The sequence below is a fragment of the Hippoglossus hippoglossus genome, chromosome 14, assembly GCF_009819705.1.
Source record: "Hippoglossus hippoglossus isolate fHipHip1 chromosome 14, fHipHip1.pri, whole genome shotgun sequence".
NCBI lineage: Eukaryota > Metazoa > Chordata > Actinopteri > Pleuronectiformes > Pleuronectidae > Hippoglossus > Hippoglossus hippoglossus.
The window spans coordinates 15,493,772-15,506,432 of record NC_047164.1 but is presented as its reverse complement, the minus strand read 5'-3'; the positions used below and the strand labels follow the sequence as shown (position 1 = coordinate 15,506,432).

Below are 12,661 nucleotides of genomic sequence, written 5' to 3'. Positions count from 1 at the left end.
GGATCAGTGGATGCAGTGTCTGTTCTCTAAAACAGTCCAGCCCCATATTGTTCAAATATAAGGTGGATTCAACCTGCGTTTAACCCGGCAGTGTGGGCCTGCTGAGTTATCAGGCCTTAATGTGAACATGGAACCTAATGGATGTCACCGGGTGGCGAGGTCACTTACAGGCTATGTTACAGATCAATCTTCCGCCCCTGGGGTCCCTGCTGGGAGTCAGGTGGCTCAACAGAGACCCAGTAATAGACAAACCATATACACGCGCACACAGGGGTTAATTGGGAACACGTGGAAAATTACAGCCGAGGTGATCAATTTGTGAGATAAGTAAGTTACAGTCACTGATCGCAGCTGATAATTTTGACTCGAGTTTGATGATGATGATGAATTGAGCAGCGTTATCTCCCTCCACCTTTGGTTTAGCCGACTACAGCATAACTAGGGTCGCATCTTATAATGTTTGCATTAATTAATCTGTTGATAATTTGATAACAAATTGCGAGAAAGGCCTGATATTTGCTCCTCAGCCCAAAAGGACGTCTTCAAATATCTTCAGATGTCTTATAAAGTGACACAGCGAAGATAATCAATGCATTTTATATATCACTTCATCACATTTGAAAGGTGGGATCAATATTTCTTTTCAAATTTTATCGTCTATTCATTTCTGTCCATGTAGTTTGATGGAATTATCAGCAATAATTGCATCATACATTAAATAAATACAACATGAAAATCAATTTCTGATGTTTGATATTTGAATATCTGATAATTTGCCACATGCTGAACAGTCGATAAAAGCAGATTTGAATTCAAAGCTCTGCAGATATGCAGAAACATTGTAAACAAATGGAGACTTTAGCATTGTTTCTCATCAGTAAATATGAAGTTAGTGTCTGGAGGCTGCACACACACACACACACACACACACACACGCACACACACACACACACACACACACACACACACACACACACACACACACACACACACACACAGGTACAGCGAGCAGAGAGGTGACACAGGCACAGGGACCTCATGGAGAGCAGTGGTGTGTGAGGACACAATGTCTGTTTGTAAATCTGCGCTCGTGCACTCAGAGCAGGAATACATTAATGGATGCACTTGTCTGGGACGCCGCATACTCGTGTAAACACCGGTTTAACACATGCACACACACACACCGACTTCTAGGAAGTACAAATGTACAGGCCTCCCCACAACACACACACACACACACACACCTCACAAGTAACACGACAAAGCCATTTCCAGATTTTGTATGAACCTGCCTGAATATGGAGCACTCATTAAACATTAACTCAGGATACATTAAGGCTGCGCTCGGCTCTGCTCTGCTGGCTGACGGCCGTCCTGTTGTTGTGCTGCCTGGCTGCAGCAGGACATGGTGTGACAGGGGAGGACGGGGGGCAGCACGTGGCGTCCCCAGGGCTCATGGAACCTAACCCCATTGACTGTCGGCCTCTCTCACCCCCAACCGCGGGCTTCACACCCTCCCTCCCTCACCTCTCTGTCCCCTGCCCCTGCCTCTGTCCCATGTGGCACACAGAGGGCCATGGGGGTTAGTGGGGTGACTAAATCATGCTGTTATTATATACTTACATACGCAAACACATGGCAGGAACACCGGTGCTTAGCACAGAGCAGCTTCTTACTAAAATAATCTACATATGAGAAATGACAAAACAACCCGCAAACCTGCAAATCATTTTTGAACCTCTCAAATCCAGCCTTCAGTGCAACCATAAGTCACAAACAGCTCTTCTGCAGGCTCGTTCACCTACGTGTGCTCCTCTCTCACTTTCTCTGGATGTTTTTACCCCTTTCACTTTTGCCCCAGTGTGCTGAGAGCAGCCGAGAGCAGGGCAGGAACAGATGGGGAGCTGGCAGCCATCTTTTACTCAGTTAGGTTGAGTAGGCACGTGGGTGGGTGTGTTAATTAGCAGAAACATGTCTGTGTGCGTGCGTGCATGCGTGCATGCGTGCATGCGTGTGTGTGTGTGTGTGTGTGTGTGTGTGTGTGTGTGTGTGTGTGTGTGTGTGTGTGTGTGTGTGTGTGTGTGTGTGTGTGTGTGTGTGTGTGCAAGGGGCACAATAGGCATAATTATCTCTGCTTGAGAGGCCCAGTTAGGGGGGGTCAGGCGTGGGGAGGCGGAATTCAACAATGGCCCAACCACGGGCTTTGTGTGTACAGAGCAGAGGGCTGACAAGTGTCGGCTATTATTGACTATTTACACACTGCTACACACGCCTGCTCACGTGCGCTTAACACAGAGATGTACACACTATAGCTGCCGCCGCCGCCGCCGCCGCCGCTCTCCTTTGCCTTTTTTCCCTTTTGTGTCTACATCAAGCACACACAAGCCTTGACACACACACACACGCATGCAGCATGAGTACGTCTACAGAGCATCAGTGTATCAGTGTCAATCAGTGAAAGAGGGAGAGATGGGAAAGCCCCTGCGAGCACGTCACTCTGACAGAAAGCTGGCCGCTCTCTCACCCTTCCGGCCACGGCTGTGTGAGAATAAGACAACTCAGAGAGAGGGAGACAGACGGAGAACTCTGCTTTTGGTTTACAAGTTTAGTATCACCTGGATTAACGGATAAATACAGTTTAATTTGAGAGCTTTGACCATCAGTTTTGTTGATCTTAATAACATCATATAATGGCTACTATAAGGCTGATGGAGAAAATCTAAAATAGTCATTTTTTTCTTTTCCTTGGAAAGCAAAGATTTAAATTTTGTTTGCTATAGAAGTATTAAATAAATCAGGTTTTTCCATGTTTCAATTTGGAGTCCTTATAAGTCTGGTCCAAGCTTATTGGTAGCCCAATATTATTAATCTTACTGACCTATATTTACTCATAATTCAAATTTCTAAAAATGTCAATGAACATGCAAACCAGTAAAAAGTTTAACCAAGTGATCCGTCAAAAACAGGCCACTAGTCCTAACTCATCATGCCCCTAACCCTAACCCCTTTTTTTTTTGTATAAGTACTTTAAAAATAGATTTTCTCATGAATGTTTTCAATATTGTTATTTTGTATTCATCTGTCTGCCTGGAAGAGGGATCCATCATTCATGACTCTCTGGTTTTGGTAGTTTTTCCTCACTCTAATCGAGGGGTTAAGGGCAGAGTATCGCACCTTGTTAAACACTATGTGGCGAACTGTGATTTGTGAGTATGGGCTATACAAATACAATTTATTTTGATTTGATTAATTATTCTAGCTTTGTTTTTAGTATTTTATCAGATGCTGTACCTAAATACTGGTGTAAAGGATACAGGTGTCACTTCTTACCACATCCCGAGTCATTATAAAAGTGAGAGCTGGACGGCTTGTGTGAAGGCTTAAAGAAAGAGAGCTGGAGGCTTTATATGGTCTGGATTGGGCTAAGAAATAGGATTTGAGTAAAGCGGTTTTACCCGTTTTCTCTTTCTTTCTTTCCCTCCACTCTTTTGTTTAGGCTGAAGAACGAGGGATTAGTGTGAGGAGATTACAGCAGGCTCTTCTAAGAAATTTCATTTAAGGAAAATGCTTATTTAGACTCAACAGTTCAGCATCAGTGGCAGGAAGTTTGTTCCTGGCTTCCCCTCTTCATTTTTCTGTGTGTCTTAGGGCAGAGATTTTCTTCTCTAATCCTTCTTCTTAACTTGTTGGTTTGAAGTGTGGTTCCACTATTGTTCTCCAAACTTTCATCCGATTTCATCGGATAATTAGAAATAGCCAGCAATTAAATCGCTCCAAACTAAAATGATGAATCTGATTAGATGTGTAATGAGTGTTTTGATAAGATAAGAAAAGATAAGGGAAATAACTCAGTGCCAATATCAGAGATGGTTAATGATGTCGTGAAATCGACACACTCCATGTTGTGATTTGTTGCGTCAGAGAGTGATATAGTGTTTTCACAGTTAGTGACGTGGTGATTTAGATTTTGTTTTACACTGGCTGGTTGTCGGTATAGACCGCAACGCTGTCGTGATCATGGATCAAATGGAATCTCTGGTGGTCATCCATGTGCCATGTTCCGACATGACCTCTCAATCAGGCCTATTGATCCGCCCCGTGTTCGCTGTCCAAACACACGCAGAGGTCAGATCAACACTGCAGGCTGTGATTGACTGCGGGGTGCGGGGGAGAGGGGGACGGATCAAACCTGCTGCTTTGGGTGTAAATGTGACAGAAACAGCGGAACGAGATGTTTCGTGGTTGTGTTGTTTGTGTGTGTGCTTAGTGAGTGCCACGTGTAGGTAAGTCAATAATTCAGCATGGAGACAGTATGTGAGGTGTTTGCTCCTTCTGGTTCTCCTGACAGTAAAAGTCTCTTAAGATGTCTCAATCGATCCATCAGACAGTAATTCTCTTGTCTTTTTTTCTTGTATGGTTTGAGCCATGAGGGAAAATATCAAAATATGTCACAGTCACAATTGTCCACAATTGTTACCTTGTTTCATCCATAGAACACTGACAAACCCATAAATATTAGATTTAGGATTGTAGTGCATTTAAAAAACATGTTCACATTTGAGAAGAAACAAAGTCACACTCGATGATCGAAATATCAATACTTGGCATTGATTGACTAATTGATTTGTCTCTTATTCTGCGGCTCCCTGGGTTGGTCCCCAGTGTATGAGAGGATTCACACCTACAGGAGGTTTAGAGTGTCCAGGTCACATGCACACCTTCTGACTGTGGCAGGAACCCGATGCAGCGAGAACACGTAAACACTACACGGAACATCATTGTGTTCTGCTGAAATATAATCCGACGTGTTTGTGAGGTGAATAAAAACATCTGGTCACGGGGATGTGAAGTGTCAACTCCATCAGCACAGGAAAAAACAAAAAAAACAAAAAGAGTACTGCGCTCCACTTTGGCTTGAGTATACTTTTTTCTACTACTTCTCTTCCACCAAACATGTTTTTACTCTTACAAGTAATACCATTTCCTTTTATTTGGTATCTGTAGTATTGTTTACTTTGCAAATACATGTTTATTTGAATAGACGTTTATTTGTATTAAATCAAAGATATGATTTAATATGCTCCCACTCACATACAGCTACACCACTGAAATGACGCTTGTATGTTAAATCATAAGTAATCATATATTGCAGGAATTCACTTGTAATAGATTACTTCAGCATTGTGGTTTTGATGAACTGCTTCTTTTTTGTGAAATAATTGATTTGAGTTCTTGCTCACTGAACGTTTCCTCACTGGTTGTTATCGTGAAGAGGAAGAAACCAGAGTCGACCTTTAACGTGTAACACAGACCCGTTTTTATTGACATGTGACTCCTGATGTCACAGTTGACGACAATGATGATGTCGATTTCTGTTGTTTGACTTTGGTAAAGGTGAGATGATGATATTTGATTCTTTTGTTCCAAGTGTATTTATAGTCATTTGGCGTGTGGGGATTTCAACAATCCCTTTTGGTAAACACTGTAAATGTACGCGCGTGTGTGTGTGTGTGTTTGTCTAGCAGTTAATCTCTCTCTCTCTCTCTCTCTCTCTCTCTCTCTCTCTCTCTCTCTCTCTCTCTCTCTCTCTCCCTCTCCCTCTCCCTGTCCCTCTCTCGTCCTGCCGGGCAGTGACACTCCTCTGCCACCAGCACTCTAATAGGGAGGGACCAGGCAGCTCACTCAGTGCCACTAATGCAGCTCACTGCCCCGGGCTATGGGCTAAGCTGGAGTACACTGCATCACAGACACACACACACACGGACACACACATATGATGGCAGACACACACAGCATATATGTCTCTTATCTGCAGCTAAGTCAAAACAAGGTGGCGAGGGGCGGGAGCTTTTCGCTGCTGGATGTTTACTTTTACTGAGTGACATTTTTGAAAGAACCGAGTTACTTGGGTGTTTAAGCCTTCGTGCACGTGCAGTTAACAGTTAAATATGAGTTAATGGGATATCCACTAGAGGGGAGGTTTTTGGACCGTGGTGGCACGCTTAGGTATGGTGCAGTGCATGCGTGCGTGTGTGTGTGTGTGTGTGTGCATGTGTGTGTGTTCCTCTCTCCCGGGACTCTCATTATCACTGCTGTCCCAGATGTCACCAAGCACATGAAACACACGTCATGAATAATGGAGCCCTATTTCTACATCTCTCCCCATTTCTCTCCAATACTCCCACCCCTCTTTTCCCCACCATCCCTCCGTTTCCTCTGATGCTTCTACTGATGCTTAATCTTCTCAGCGCTGTCTCGATCGGAGATGGTCCATTTAGCTTTATGCAGCATCGTCGTGCCCTGTCTGCTTTGGGCGGCTTTATGGAGGGGAAACACGGCGTCTCTGCAGTGTTTGCGTTGAGTTATATCTACGCAGACGACATCTTTTTTTGCATACAGTTTTATGTCCTTCCCACGACTGTCCATTGGGCCGCTCCTAAGGCTGCCCCCCACCCCACGCCATCCCCTCCCCCAGTGTTTACTGTTTAAAGTCACACTGGGGCAAATTGGGACAGCGCAGGCAGCGGAGCAGAAGAGACGTGGTCCCATCTCAGTGGAGGAACCGGACTCATGCTCTCTCTCTCTCTCTGTCTGTCTGCTCCGTCTCCTCCCTCGCCCTCGACCTCCTCAACCTCCACCTCGGTCTGCTCCTCACCTCTGTGCCCCCTCCCAACTTTCCAACATCCCCTTCCATCGCGGCCAGTCGCTGTACGACACACCACAGTGGGAGGAAGGGTCAGGGAGAGGAAGAGCATGATTGAAAGATGAGGTAAGCAGTCAGGATTGGTTTGGAGAGAGGACAGCAGTCAGGATTAGACAGTGGAGCGTGGCTTTTTAATGAAAACATGACAGAGCTGCGGCTTCTTCAACACCCCCTCCCACCCATCCTCCTCCTCCTCCTCCTCTCTACAAAATGAGCAAACCACAGAGAGGAAGCAAGAGGGGAGAAAACAATGCTGATGTACAGATATTGCTCATGTAAGTTTTTGTTAAATAGCGACGTTGTGCTCATCGCGCTCCGTGTGAACCGTTTGCTCGTGTTAACAAAGTCTCCTTTACTGAGGGGATGCAGTCGCAGTTGTTACACATCAGTTGTGCCAATAAAAGCTGCTCTGAATGTGAATTGAAGGGAGTTAAGAGGCTGCTATTCATAGATGTTAAGTAAGAGGGCCGCGGAATAAAAGCCAGGAAAGTGTATATATTTAATTGGCTGACACCTGCTTCTACTTGGGGCTTTTTAATGTACACAGCAGAGAGAGAGGAGAGAGCAAAGGGAGGGCTGAGTGGGCTCTCGCTTTGAATACAGATGCAACACCCCCCCTTCTTTTTGCATAAAGGTTTGAAAGGAGGCGAGAACACAGACATGGACTGTTATCTCCTCCTCAGTTTACCCTCCATCTTCTCCTTCTCCTTCGCTTTCCACCCTTTTACTGTTTTTCCCGCTGCTCCCTCCATCCTCTTTCTCTCCTCTCTAAATCAAGTCAGTCAGTCCAATGTTGCTGATTTTTCTGCTTTAACCCGTTTCTCTGCAGCCGAGTCCTCGGTGCTAATTTTACCGCATAGTTTATTATTTTTTGTTCCAGCAGGGAAATTTTTCTTGTCCTATTTTAAGCCTGGTAGGTGTTTTTTCCATTTGTGTGTGTGTGTGTGTGTGTGTGCCTTTACCGTAACAGCGTGTGCGCCTGGCATGTCTGCATTTGTGAGCACCAAGCATCTTCCAGCAGTACAGAGAATATCTCCGGAATTCACTGCGTTTTTTTTCGTTCTCTTTTTCTTTCTTCTTCTTTCTGTGACAGTCACAAGTCTTTGATCCACTCCTCCTCCGCCTCCTCCTCCTCCTCCTCCTCCTCCTCTCACTCTTCTCACCTTCTTTCAAATTCCTCACTGCATCTTGCCGTTGAGAGCGGCGATAGAAGGCAGACGTACAGAATGCAATTTCTTTAACGTCAAACTCTTTGAATATCACCCATTGTTTCAACAAAGTGTGTTGACCAGAGGATTATAATAAACTTATTTGTCAAATAACAATGAATAAATAACAATGGCTAAACATTGAAGTTCACGTGCCACATGTGTTCACATCCATTTGTATCGATCAGTGACATTTAAAGCTCAAACTGTTACTTTTGCACACCCTTAAGTTCTATTTCTGATCTATTTCTTTCATCTTCTAAAGTTTTATGATTAATTCGTGAAAATAAATCAGTTTACAAGACAAGAATTGTTACACGGATCTATCCATTGAGCTCCCCGTCTCAGGTGACATTGGACAATGGGCAGGTCACACCGTGGACAGGTGGACCAGGGCTAACATCCAGAGACGGACATCCATTTACGCTCACATTCACACAGGAATGTTTGGTTCAAACAGTCCAAACACATGCAGATTGGGGTAAGGTTGTGGGTTTGAATGGTTGTGTGTCTTTGTATGTTGACCCTGTGATACACTGGCGCCCTATCTAGAGTGTATACCTTGCCTCTCGCCCAGTGTCAGCTGGGATTGGGTACAGCCCCCCCACCCGCAACCACTAAAGCATAATTGGAATGATGTTTAGTGGCGCTAGAAAGTAAAACATAATCTTTTATTTTATATTCACTACATCTCTATATATAATAAGATTCTATATAAATCAAATTAGGGATATTTTTTCAAAATAAAGCTTCACCTAATGTGTTGATACTTCAGCTCGTACCAGTGATGCCCCTGAAATGAACACTTTTCAGGCTTTCAGTTTGTCAGAGTCAAAGTCGTTATCTTACAACTCCAGACCACATGTCTGTGATGGATAAACACGTCGGGCTGGAGGCGTCTATCACTCTTGTCAGTTTGTGGAGGAGTGAAACCTCTGACCCTCTGCTGCTTTGACACATTCTCTCCTTGCATCAGCTTGCAGTCATCATAATGAGCGGTGAAAATACACTAACAGTTTAACCGGGAAACCCCCTTCAAGGCGAGAAACCACTGCCTTTGACCATCAGTGGTGTTGGGCAAGATAAAGACTCCGGGGATCAGATTGTACTGTAGTGATCCGCCAGAAGGAAAACAAGGATGGGAGTTCGATTGCTCATTAGCCTTTTTCCAAACTGATTATATATGGAGTCCATACTGGGAACTCCCATAGGAACAGCAGTGTTTTTAACTCAGTGCTGCATGTTCCTGCACTCCCTGTTTTGTTTTATCCACAGGAGATGCATGAATTTTGGACAGGTTAGTATCACAAGAAATTTGTTGCTAAAGCCCCTTTTGCACTGATCAAAACATCCACTACAAACCACTAACATCTGGCTTTTGTCTGCAATGGGAATGGAATCCAGCGGCATTCACTCCCGGGTCAAATGACTCAGCAGGAGACGCGGGTTTTCATCCACTCTGGCTCCAATCGCCGGTGATGTAAACATGGTGAACCCGGGTGAATGTGTTGATTTGGTAAGACAGCAAGGAGAGAGGTTTTTGGTTCATGTGTGACATTGACCATGATGCAACGGGGGAAAAAACACACAGGCAAACTCCTCTACTGCCAATGTAAAGAAGTCAATCGCTACTTTTCTTTCCATGTTTAAAATACCCATGTATACCCGCTAAATTTTGTGTTAAAGAGGTAAACGAGAGGAAAAACTGTTTTGTCCTAAAATTGACTAAAGTAAAAGCGATTTGCCCCTGTGACGCATGTAGGCCAGATTCTCTTCCAAGAGCCAAATCAGAAGCCCAAGTTAGTTTCCAAACTGTGCATAAAACTGATAATGAACACGAGTATTTTAAGTATTTTTATGTGCTTTCCCAGAGAAGGTGAAACACACATCTTAGTGCTGAGGATTTCAAAAGCTTGTTAACTTTATTCTGAGCTGCAGAACTGGACCAAACTCCACACAGACGCTCAGGAAGTAAAAGACAATGTGTTATATTGTGTGTGTGTGTGTGTGTGTGTGTGTGTGTGTGTGTGTGTGTGTGTGTGTGTGTGTGTGTGTGTGTGTGTGATTGTTACACAAAAACTATGTGCAGCATCTGGAAAGCTACTTAGCAACTTCATCCTAATACTCGTTTTTTTTTCTGGATTAATTTCACCAATTCACCTTTACCTTTTTTTTTCTCCTTCCAGTCAAGCGACACAGGTTTTTATTTCATTGTTGCCTCCTTGATGATTGTAAACACGCCGCACTTTAATAATTGCTGAAAGTGCGCTGAATTGGTAACAGGACGGCAGTGAGAAGACCCTAGCAACAGGGAGAGGATGAAGAAAGCGTGAGAGTGGGAGGGAGGGAGAAAGATGCAGAACATCAATAAATAATGGCCCCACTGAGGAGGTGGAAATATGGGCCTCGTTATCTTTGCGCCGACGCCTTCATTTGCATGTGAGAAAATGAGGCTGCTACTAACTCACACACACACACACGCATACACACGCCGGCTACAGTATATATCCTATTTATAGACTCTGTCAAGCTTTTATTTTTTCCTATTCTCTCTCTCGCACATTTACACTTCTATTATTTTCCCTTTTTCTTTCCTCCTCTTTGGAATTTGTCAGAGCAGTAGGTCTGGTCTGCTGTGTGACTGCGAGGCCGCAGGCATTTTGTTGGATTACAAAAAATAAAATGAATGAAAACCTCTATTACACAAGAGAGGTTTGCTGAGGACAAACAGCACGATTAGTTTGAGCAATGCCTCGTTTTCCACGTCACAGAGCGTCGCAGCGCTCACAGTCACACAGGGTAACTGCCCAGTATAAGGCAGGTGGAGTTAAGTGCCTTGCACACAGGTGACTTTTCTTAACTTTCCCTGAATCTGCTGAATATGAGTGAGTCTGTGTGTGTTATTGTGCATGCACTCCTGAACGTAATTTCAATGCACCACATATTTTTAAAATGGCCTTAATCCCAAAAGGATTTTGCTATTAAAAATAAAAAAGAGATGGAAATGAAATGAAATTAAATTAATTAAAACGTGGGTGAAATAATCTTAGTTTTTATTGATATGAAAAATTATCAAATTAAAATGTCACTTTTAAACGATTCAAATATTTGTATTGTTTTTCACTGTATGTTTAACATATTCGTCTGAGAATAACATTTTTCCTGTCACAAATCCACAGTATTGTCCTGATCCTACACTTACAAAAACAGAGATTAAAGTAGTTCCCCCTCGGGACCCCTTCTGCAGCCAGGAATCACAAACAATTTTGCACCATTTTTTCCCATGAATGAGTTTCACTGAGGCTCTGACCAAACTCATACAAGATCAACAATGTCGCCATCCTCTAGGCAACGCAGCCTCTTTCACAGAGTTCTTCTCCTGGCTGAAAGAACCACTTATAGTTGATAAAAAAACACTTTAACCATAAAAACAGTTCCTGCTGAGCTTATTGGACGATCCAATTTCTTATGTAATGGTCACTTTGTTTTAATCAGTGATATGCAAAAGAATTATGGTTGTTTTAGTTGCTATTAATTTGTTTATTTTCTCAAAACGCATTTTACAGAAAGACAGACATTTTTTAGCCATACTCTTAAATACTAAGATAATATTGTATAGTTAAAGCTGTGGGCAAATTACATGTAAGTGTTAAAATGTTATACCTTTATTATCATATGGGGGGAATTATGTAACAATAACTGCCAACCATTTTGCAATTCATAGTTCCTGCATGCATGCATGTCTGCATGTTTTGCTGCAGCTCTCTGTGTGTGTGTGTGTGTGTGTGTGTGTGTGTGTCTCTACGAGCGGGTGTGATGCACATTGGCTCTGTTTCTCGTTATCTAGTCAAGTCAGCATGAATAAAAGCTGAGGGAGCACAGTGATTTAGTAATTAATATTTTACTCTGTCTGCCACTTTGCCACTCAGAGACCGAGAGCAAGAGGCTGGGAGAGAAACGGAGGGAAAAGGGTGAGACAGAGGGTTCAACACAAAGAGATGAAGAGAGAGTCGACTATAACGACAAAGTGATTCCATGAGCAAACCACAGAGCTAAGCCGGACAGATAGCCAGGGAGATAATGTGATATTGTGTAATCTGCATTGTTTCAGTGGCTGTGGACGGGATGAATTCAGCCGGCTGCTGCAGACAGAAAGTGTGGCTGTGACAGATCCAGCTGACTCTGTCTCACTCCCCCCCCCCCCCCCCCCCCCCCCCCTCCCTCTCTGCCTATGTCAGAGTGTTGTGACAGGCGAGTCGTCGGTGTTGTGGGAGTAGCAGTCTTAAAGTGCTCATTATCCTGTAAGGCTTCATTCTGGGGGGCAAACAAAGGCTGCTGTGAAATTGCAGCCTGTGCCTCCTCTTAGGTCGTACAGTACGCTCCATGCAAACACCCGCACGGCCCATAACTGCTACCTTCAGTTTACCCACTCAGCCCTCGGCAAGACCCAGACAAACACGGAGGCTTGTAGGTAAAATATTGATGATGATAAACACAGGTGCACGTGAATGCAGCACGTTCAGCTGTCGGCTTGATGCTTGGATCTTGAATGAGACCAGGTGACAGTCAAGGGCTGGAAAAAATCTATAAACTAAAGGAGCAACCATTGAAACTCTTAATGATATGTAAACTTTGCAATTAATCCACGTTCCGAACCTCATTAAATCACATATACATTTTCTAGATTTTGATTTTTATCTGGATCTACACCAAAATACACACACTCATATATATCAGACCGTTAAACATA

The 12,661-nt window shown here is 43.6% G+C and overlaps 1 protein-coding gene across 3 annotated transcripts in view; it reads left to right on the top strand.

Annotated features, from left to right (window-relative positions):
- Positions 1-12,661, top strand: part of LOC117774314 (Down syndrome cell adhesion molecule-like protein 1 homolog) — a 55,396-nt gene that overhangs the window by 16,830 nt on the left and 25,905 nt on the right. The window lies entirely within an intron of this gene.